General features: G+C 49.3%; 1 long non-coding RNA gene across 1 annotated transcript; it reads left to right on the top strand.

The window, feature by feature from the left end:
* The first annotated feature begins 4,877 nt into the window (after nt 1-4,877).
* Nucleotides 4,878-8,380, top strand: LOC149523268 (uncharacterized). Its single transcript, XR_016347139.1, has 3 exons — nt 4,878-4,977; nt 5,950-6,015; nt 8,111-8,380. It is a non-coding gene; the product is annotated as an uncharacterized LOC149523268 (long non-coding RNA).
* Nucleotides 8,381-8,784: the final 404 nt, after the last annotated feature.

Genomic DNA, 8,784 nt, shown 5'->3' with positions numbered 1-8,784 from the left:
GGGGAGGTTCTGTGTTGTGAAGGAGGTCAGACTGAATGATCACAATGGTCCCTTTTGGCCTTCAAATCTAAGTAATTAGAAATCTAATAGGGTTACATAGGTGTAATATGGCACAGAGTTTGGCTTATTGTAGCTAGTACCTGATGTAAAATATAGCTATAGGTCACTAGGGGGGCAGATGAAATTCCCACTGCTTCATAATTGCTAAAAAAAACATATTCGAAATGTGGTTAGTGGAAAGTGTTTTTTAATGTCATACGTCTGAACAGGTGAAAAAGTACAAGAAGTTTCTTCTGGAGGCACTGATCAGGACTTTAGAAGACACTTTCAGTTCTGAAGTCGTCGAAAGCATGAAGGCACTGGCCAAAGTCCTTAAGGAGCTGAAAGGGAAGGACATAGGTTCTTCCTTCAGAGACCTCACCACACAGATCCGGAAGTACTTCGATAATGTACGTGAACAGAAGCCTTCAACCCCAGTTCAGCTGACATTGATGAGGCTCCATTTACAATGCATGATGTGTCCTCACTGGGCATTGTTCATGTCAGAATGAAGTGATTTTAGGCCTTAGGGAAGAGATGTGTTTTATGGAGGAGCAGAGAATTAAGAAAATGAGGATGCCATCCCTGCTCCTTCAGTCTCACCCTTCTGTTCATCTTTATTTCCAATGAGAATGGCAAAGGAAGTATGAATACTAGATTAGGTAGCTGCATAACAAGGAAAATGGGCATACAGGGTGTAATAGACTGTTTTGGGCCTGCTCCATACGATTTTTATGTCAGATGGTTGAAATTATTCCATTTTGCAGAGAAGTTTGAGATTTCAAATTTTGGTTTTGTTCCTATTTGGGGGACACACCCCCCAGCCCAAATTTCAAAACTCTTTGTGAAACAGTAATACTATTCTCAACCCAGCTCTACTGGGAGCCTTGCCTGAGGGCAGTCTACTGGCAGACTATGCTGGAGACAGGGAACCTGGAAACACTGGGAATTAGAGGTGCCAGGGTGCACATTTCCTGGCTCCTTGTCAGCCTGCCAGACAGGCTGTTCTGAAGGTGAGGGCCAGGAAGCCCAAGATCCCAGTCAGCCTGCTAGATGGGTCACCAAGAAGCTGACCAAGTACCCCTACTTGGCTTCTGGAAGAATTTTGTCAAAATTGAACTGTCTTCAAAGTATTTTGATGAATCAACACATTTGGCCCAAACTTGATTAATTCCAGTTCTTTTAAACTTCTGTCGTTGGAATCACTCTACCCTAATGTAGAAGAGACAGCTGTGCTAGATACATGATGTGGTTATCTCTTCGTTACCAACCTGTGTGGCTTTCTTGGCTATAGGAGGACAACACTCTTCGTGCATTGGCCTTTGTCCTGTTTGGTATCCTGGCCGGCTCTGCAAAGAGAAAATGGAAGGACTATTTTGCCAAGCAGGTTAGACAGAGCTGGGTCACGCTTCTGCTGCACCTGCAAGATCCAAGCCCTGAGGTTTCAATGGTAAGAATGACAGTGACTTAATTACTAAGCAAAAAGAATCTTCCTCCTGATGCCAGGGGAGCTCTGCTATTCCTTCCCGCAGTGGAGACCTAAATTCTTCCCTCAGTTCATTGCCCTCCTTTTGAGTTAATCCCAGACAGGCTGGTCCTTAGCAGCCAGGGTTGTCTCACTGGAGTTCAGGATAGGTCATGGGTCTGATCCCAAGAGTTCATTCCTGCCTATCTCTGCACCCCACGTTCCTGCCTCCCCACAACAGAGGAAAGACCACAGCTATGCCTAGTGAAGCAGCTTTCATAGCTACATCCGTTCTGAAAAAACATTGCTGCTATCTCCAGTTTTCAGTATTATAAAATCATAGAACCATAGGTTTGGAGGAGACCTCAGGAGGTCACTGAGTCCAACCTCCTGCCCAAAACAGGACCAGCCTCAACTAAACAATCCCAGCCAGGGCTTTGTCAAGCTAGGACTTGAAAACTCTAGATTTAGAGGTTCCGTTGCCTCCCTAGGTAACCCATTCCAGTGCTTCACCACCTTCCTAGTAAAATAGTTTTTCCGACTATCCAACCTAGACCTCCCCCACTGTAACTTGAGACCATTGCTCCTCATTCAGTCATCTAGTACCACTGAGAACAGCCTCTCTCCATCCTCTTTGAAATCCCCCTTCAGGTAGTTAAAGCCTTCTATCAAAGCTCCCCTCACTCTTCTCTTCTGAAGACTAAATAATCCCAAATCCCTCAGCCTCTCCTTGTAAATCATGTGTTCCAGCCTCCTAATCATTTTTGTTGCCCTCCGTTGGACTTTCTCCAATGTATCAACATTTTTTAAGTAATGGGGTGCCCAGAATTGGATGCAATACTCCAGAAGTAGAATCCCTTTCCCCCTATTAAAGTCATGCTGGCATATTTTCTGTCTATTACTTCAGGGGAATCCCTTTTATTCTTGGGGTAGATGAGCAGTCAAGGACATGAGTTCCATTTGAATGAGCACAATACGTGTTATGGAACAATTCAATGGTGCAACCCTCTTTTTCAGGAGTGCAGAGCTACATTTCATCTCTGTGCCCCATTTTTGGGACTGAAGAGGCTCCAAACTATACTTAATGAGCATCTTAGTTGGAGAACCGAGCTGAACCCTGAGGAGCTCCAGATGGATATCTGCAGACACCTTGTGAGTGACCTATAGAATTATATGAGATTATTGACAGCATAGGCTTGTGGTGTAGAAGCAGGGGGAATGTGTGATGGGCAATGGAAGTATCTATGGGTATGTCTACGCTACAAAGTTAGTTTGAACTAACGGACGTTAGTTCGAACTAACTTTCATAGGCGCTACACTAGCGCTCCGTTAGTTTGAATTTAATTCGAACTAACGGAGCGCTTAGTTCGAACTAGGTAATCCTCATTCCACGAGGATTAAGCCTAGTTCAAACTTACTAGTTCGAATTAAGGGCTGTGTAGCCCCTTAATGCGAACTAGTGGGAGGCTAGCCCCCCCCCGGTTTCCCTGGTGGCCACTCCGGCCAACACCAGGGAAACTCGTATGCCCCCCTCCCGGCCCCGGACCCCTTAAAGGGGCACGGGATGGCTACGGTGCCCATGCCAGGTGCAAGCCTGCCAGCACCCAGCAGGCAGACCCTGCACCTGGTGCGGATCGAGCCACCCACCCGATGCCCCCCAGCCCTCCCCCTCTTCCCGGGACCAGGCTGGCGGGTCCTGGGAGCTTGCCCGGGACCGCAAAAGGCGGGCTCCCTCCTGGGCTAGTGCGGACATCGTGGACCTCGTCCACGATCTCCGCAGTAGGCACAGGAAGGTGGCCGTCTAGGGCAGGAGAGCTGCCAGCCTGGCCACCCAGGAGCAGGAGTGCATGAAAATCAAGGTGGTCCACTGAGACCCCCGACCCTGAGCCCTGAGCTTACAATGGCCATCCTGGGTCAGAACAAAGGTTCATCTATCCCAGTAGCCTGTCTGCCGACAGCGGCCAACCCTAGGGACCGTGGAGGGGATGGACCGAAGACAGTGACCAAGCCATTTGTCTCGTGCCATCCCTCTCCAGCCTTCCACAAACTTTGGGCAGGGACACCACTCCTACCCCCTGGCTAATACCACTCCATGGACCCAACCTCCATGGCTTGATCTCACTTCCCTTTAAACTCTGTTCTAGTTGTAGCCTTCACAGCCTCCTGCAGCAAGGAGTTCCACAGGTTGACTCTGTGCTTTGTGAAGAACAACTTTCTGTTACTAGTTTGAAGCCTGTTACCCATTCCTTTCCTTTGGTGTCCTCTAGTCCTTCTTTATGGGAACTAATGAAGAACTTTTCTGTATGCACCCTCTCCACCCAACTCCTGGTTTTAGAGACCTCTATCCTGTCCCCCCTCCGTCTCCTCTTTTCTAAGCTGAAAAGTCCCAGTCTCTTTAGCCTCTCTTCATATGAGACCTGTTCCCAACCCCTGATCATTTTAGTTGCCCTCCCCTCTGCCACCCTCTCTCTTCCCCTCTCCCACCCCCTTTTCCCAGTCTCCCCCAGTTTTGTTCAATAAAGACAGATTCCATTTTTGAACACAATTGTCCTTTATTTTGTACATCAAGAAGAGGGGCTAGGGAAGGGTAAGTGGAAGGAGTTGAGGGCGGAATGGGGTACGCGCCCCCGATGGGGAGGACTGGGCTGGCTCTGCGGGCTTTTGTGGTGGAAGCTCTCCTGCAGCCCCCCAATTGCCCCATCTCCCCAGATGGCAGGCTGCGGCAAGTGCAGCCGGTCTGATGGCCAAGTGCTGTGATGTGCCCAGTGTGGGCACTCCGGGCACTCCAAGCCAAGACTGCTTTGCAAGCGGGGCACCCCTGAGAACTGTCTGTCCGGCGTGGGGGTTGGGACCCTTTAAGCACAGCCCTCGGCTAGCCTGAGACAGCATCTCCACGCTCTTAGTCCTCCTCTGATGTCCTGCCGGCACTGCTTCCGGCCATCCTTAAGCCCGGTTCAGGGTCCACTTAATGTGGACATGCTAGTTCGAATTAGTAAAACGCTAATTCGAGCTAGTTTTTTAGTCTAGATCCGTTAGTTTTAATTAGCTTAGTTCGAATTAAGTAATTCGAACTAAGTTAGTTCGAATTAACGTTGTAGTGTAGACGTACCCTATTAGAGTGGGATACAGGACTGAGGGTGAGAGGAATGTAAATCTGCCATAGATTCCCACTTTCCCCACTTCTACACAGCCTCCTGTCCTTTCTTTTATTTACTTGTTTAAATTAAAAAAAAAGTCTGAGTGAGTCCAATAACTGACAGCAGTGGCAAGAGGAACACAGACTGTTTACTTGTGGTTTGTAAAGGCATGTGTTGGCAGTCAAAGGGCATTTCTAGCCAGAGAGAGCTCATGTGTCCCTGATTTTCTCTAGGCCAAAGAGAAGGCTGAGCTACTGGAGAACTTTTACAAAAGCACCATCACATACTTCTGCAGCAGCTGGGAAGAGATCCGGGCAGTTGCAGCCAAGTTAGCTGGTGAGAGAAAGTGTGCCGTGTCCCTTTTGGTATTCCCTTTGAGGTAGACAGAAAAAGTCCCTGTGTGCAGCACTGAGCTACTATTAATCTCTCCGTGCTGTGACTTCTCATGCATAAATGGAGATGTTAATGTTCTCCTACTTCTCCAGTGTGGTGTTAGGAGGAATTTGTAATTTGCAATAGAATGCTTTGAGATGGCGCAGTCATTTAGTAGCAGAGGCTGGCACACTGTCACGTAGGGTATGTTTATTCTCCGATCAAACTAGTGTGCTAAAAATAGAGTAGCTGTGGCAGGAGTAGCAGGAGGGGTTAACTATTCCAAGGATGATCCCATCCAAACCCAAAAGTCTGTTCTCAAGGTGGCTAGCTCCTCCGACTGCTTCTGTCATCTGACCTGCACTCTATTTTTAGTAGTCAGAGTTAGTGTGGACTCAAACTATAGACCTAAGCTCAGTGTTGTTGACTGTTCCTTACTGGTGCTTCATCACTGGGAGGTAGGCAGGCCACCGCCACACAGTGCCTGCTGTTGCAGGTTCCTGATTGCCTTGCCCAGGAAGCACTAGATTCCTCCCCTTTGGCCCTGTGCCATCCTTTCCTTAGCACACCCATGCAAGCCAGGCAAGCATTGTGGCCTAATTAATTTATCCATGTGAGATCCTTGCTTAGTACGCACTTATTCCTGGCCCCAGCCCTTTGTTCACACCACTAGATTAATACACTATCCTAGTATATCTCCACTAACTGACAGCAGTGGCAAGAGGAACATAGATTGTTTAAAGCAAATGAGGTTTTATGTAAACATTCTTAATTTTTTTCTCTTCTTCTCTTCAGTGTGGACGCTAAACTTTTCTAGTATTTTCTTGCCTACAGCTCACCTTAGACCCACAATAGAAGCCAAAGGGCCAATGTTATCACCTTGCACTTAACAAGAGAAGGTTTTTTATTGATGTTTATTTTACACTGCTTATTTAGGCATCATCCTGGAACATACGGACACCAAGAATATGAAATGGCTGGACATGGAACATCTGTTGACCTGTAAGTAACAAATACAGGTGAAATCCTATTCATTAGTGAGTTATAAAGAAATTTAGCTGACAAGCAAGCAGTAACTGATACCACAGGTGTGAAGTGCATCAGCCACACATCAAAGGACAGATTCAGCTTTAGTCTGCTCTGAAAGAGGTACGTCTACACTACAGCGTTAATTCAAGTTAACTTAATTCGAAATAGTTAATTTGAATTAAGCTAATTCGAATTATGTATCTATACACAAAACCTATTTCAAAATAGCATTTTGTTATTTTGAAATAGCGCGTCCACACTGAGTGGACCCTGAACCGAAGTTCAGGCTGGCCGGAACCAGTGCTGGCAGGGCATCAGGTTAGGACATAGTGTGTGGGGCTGCTGCCTCAGGCTAACTGAGCTCCGTGCTTCACGGGACCCTACCCCCACCCCGAACAGACAGTTCTCAGGGTTCCCCGCTCGCTTGTCTACCCCGATGAGGGAGAGCAAAGCAGTCCTGTCTTGGAGTGCCCTGAGTGCCTGCACTCGGGACACCACAGCACTCGGCCACATGGAGCCAGAGCTGCCCCTGGGCACACCGGTGCGTCTCGTAGGGTTGTTGCCATCAGCCCAGCTGCACTTGCTGCAGGCTACCGTCCGGGGAGTCCATCGGGGGGCTGTCAGGATCCAGGAGGCCCTGCAGGAGAGTGTCCACCCCGAGGAGCCCTCAGAGCCACCCCGGTCCTCCCCACCGGGGGCTCGTGCCCCATTCCTCCCTCACGTCCATCTACTTACTCCTCCCTAGCCTCCCTTCCTGATGTCAAATAAAAGACATGTATGTTCAAAAATAGAAACTGGGTTTATTGAACAACAGGGTGAACCTCTGGGGAGACTGGGGAAAGGAGGTGGGAGAGAGGAATAGAGTGGGTGGGAGAGGGGAGGGTGAAACCTGGGAGGAGGAAGTTGGAAGGGAGAAGCAAAGGGAAGAAGGGGGAAGGGAAGATCAGGGCCCAAGGTTGGGGGTCTCACCGCACCAACTTGATTGTCATGCAAACCTGCTCCTGGGTTCGCATGTGGCCTTTGGTGGCCAGGCTGGCAGCTATCCTGCCATTGACGGCCGTGTTCCTCTGTCTAGTGCGGAGATCATGGATGCTGGGGCATCCCTCCCAAACCTGAATAAGGTCCATGATCTCCACCCTGGACCAGGAAGGCACCCGCCTTCTCCAGCCCCTGTCAGGCTCCTGGGTGCTGGCAGACTGCTCCTGAGGAGCAGTGGAGGGTTGGCTGCCAGTGCCTTGCTGGCTCACGTTTTGTGGCTACTGGCTCAGGGGCCCCGGTGGCCACTGCTGGCTCTTGGCTGGTAGGCTTGGATCTGGCACGGGCCAGGGTCTATCCCTTTAATGGCTCTGGGGCCAGGGGGAGAGGAGAGGAAGTTTTCCTGGTTGTGCCCAGAGTGGCCACCAGGGCTCCCTGGGAAGGGCTGGAGGCCCCCTATTTTGAATTAATTGTCTACACAGCACTTAATTTGAAATAGCTATTTCAAATTTGGTGTTACTCCTCGTAGAATGAGGTTTACCAAATTTGAATTAAGCGCTCTGCTATTTCGAATTAATTTCGAAATAGCGGTTTGCATGTATAGATGCTATTAAAGTTAATTCAAAATAACAGCTGTTATTTTGAATTAACTTTGCGGTGTAGACGTACCTGGAGGAAACTGCAGCCAGTGTGATATAAGTCAGTGCATCTCCTGGCTACCCTGGCAATGCCTCTTCCCAACCTGTGTGATCCACTCTTTGGGCTCCATCGGCTCCCTGGGAGCCACTTTTTGCTACCCCAAACTCCACACCATCAGATTTATTTCTGTCAGGAGATGTAAAATAACTTAAAAGCAGAAGCTATTGAGTCAATGGAGCACCTTCCAATTGGATGAGTTTCTGGTAGGGTCAGGGTCTCCCCTCTCCCCCCTCCTCCATCTCAGTTTGGAGCTTGGAAGGATCCCAATGGAGGAACCTAAAGCTTTGTTTGTACAGAGAGCTTCTGTAGCTTGGTACTCACTGGTACTAAATCTCCAGCTACTGCAGGCATAGGTGACTATATGAAAAGTGAGTCATATTCTCTGTAATTCCAGCTCTCCAGGTCCTACAGAATGACCCAAGTCCCATTGTCCAGCTGGTGGCAACTCAGGTCCTAAGAGACATCTGACCTGGATGAGTGCTCGGGGAAAGAAGCACAGACAAATAGAAGAAAGAGCTCCTGCTTCTGTTTCCAGCTTGCACATCATATACTTGGGTGGGAAGCTAGACTGAACGCTATATCTGCTAGCTGTCTATGGGGTAGGGGAGTAGTATAAGGGCCCTACCATCAATCAAACATTAGCCCCGCCCCCTGACCCTGGAAGTCCCCCCCCGACTCCCCGGAAGTCCCTTCTCCCTTGTCACTGGCAGTCCCGCCCCTGGAGGGTAGTACATCCGGGTCGAGAGGGACAGGTGACCGGAAGTAAAAAAGGATGTCATGTGACCCCGGTTAGGCCCGTCCCCTGTCACCGGAAGTCCCGCCCTTGGGGGTAATACATCCGGGGTCAAGAGGGGCAGGTGACCGGAAGTAAGGGGTGTCATGTGACCCCTCTAAGGACTTGCCCCTCCTCCCTCTACCAATCAGGAAGGGCTTTCCCCGTAGGAACGCCCCGCGAACCGCTTTGACCAATCGGGGGGCAGTTCCGGGAACGGATGACCCGCCCAGAAGTGGGTCGTGTGACCCCTCTAAGAACTCACCCCGCCTTCCTCCACCAATCAGGAGGAGTTT

This window comes from Pelodiscus sinensis, chromosome 18 (assembly GCF_052426305.1).
Source record: "Pelodiscus sinensis isolate ZL-2025 chromosome 18, ASM5242630v1, whole genome shotgun sequence".
NCBI lineage: Eukaryota > Metazoa > Chordata > Testudines > Trionychidae > Pelodiscus > Pelodiscus sinensis.
Note: the sequence above shows the minus strand (reverse complement) of the source record. Positions and strands in the feature narration are given on the sequence as shown.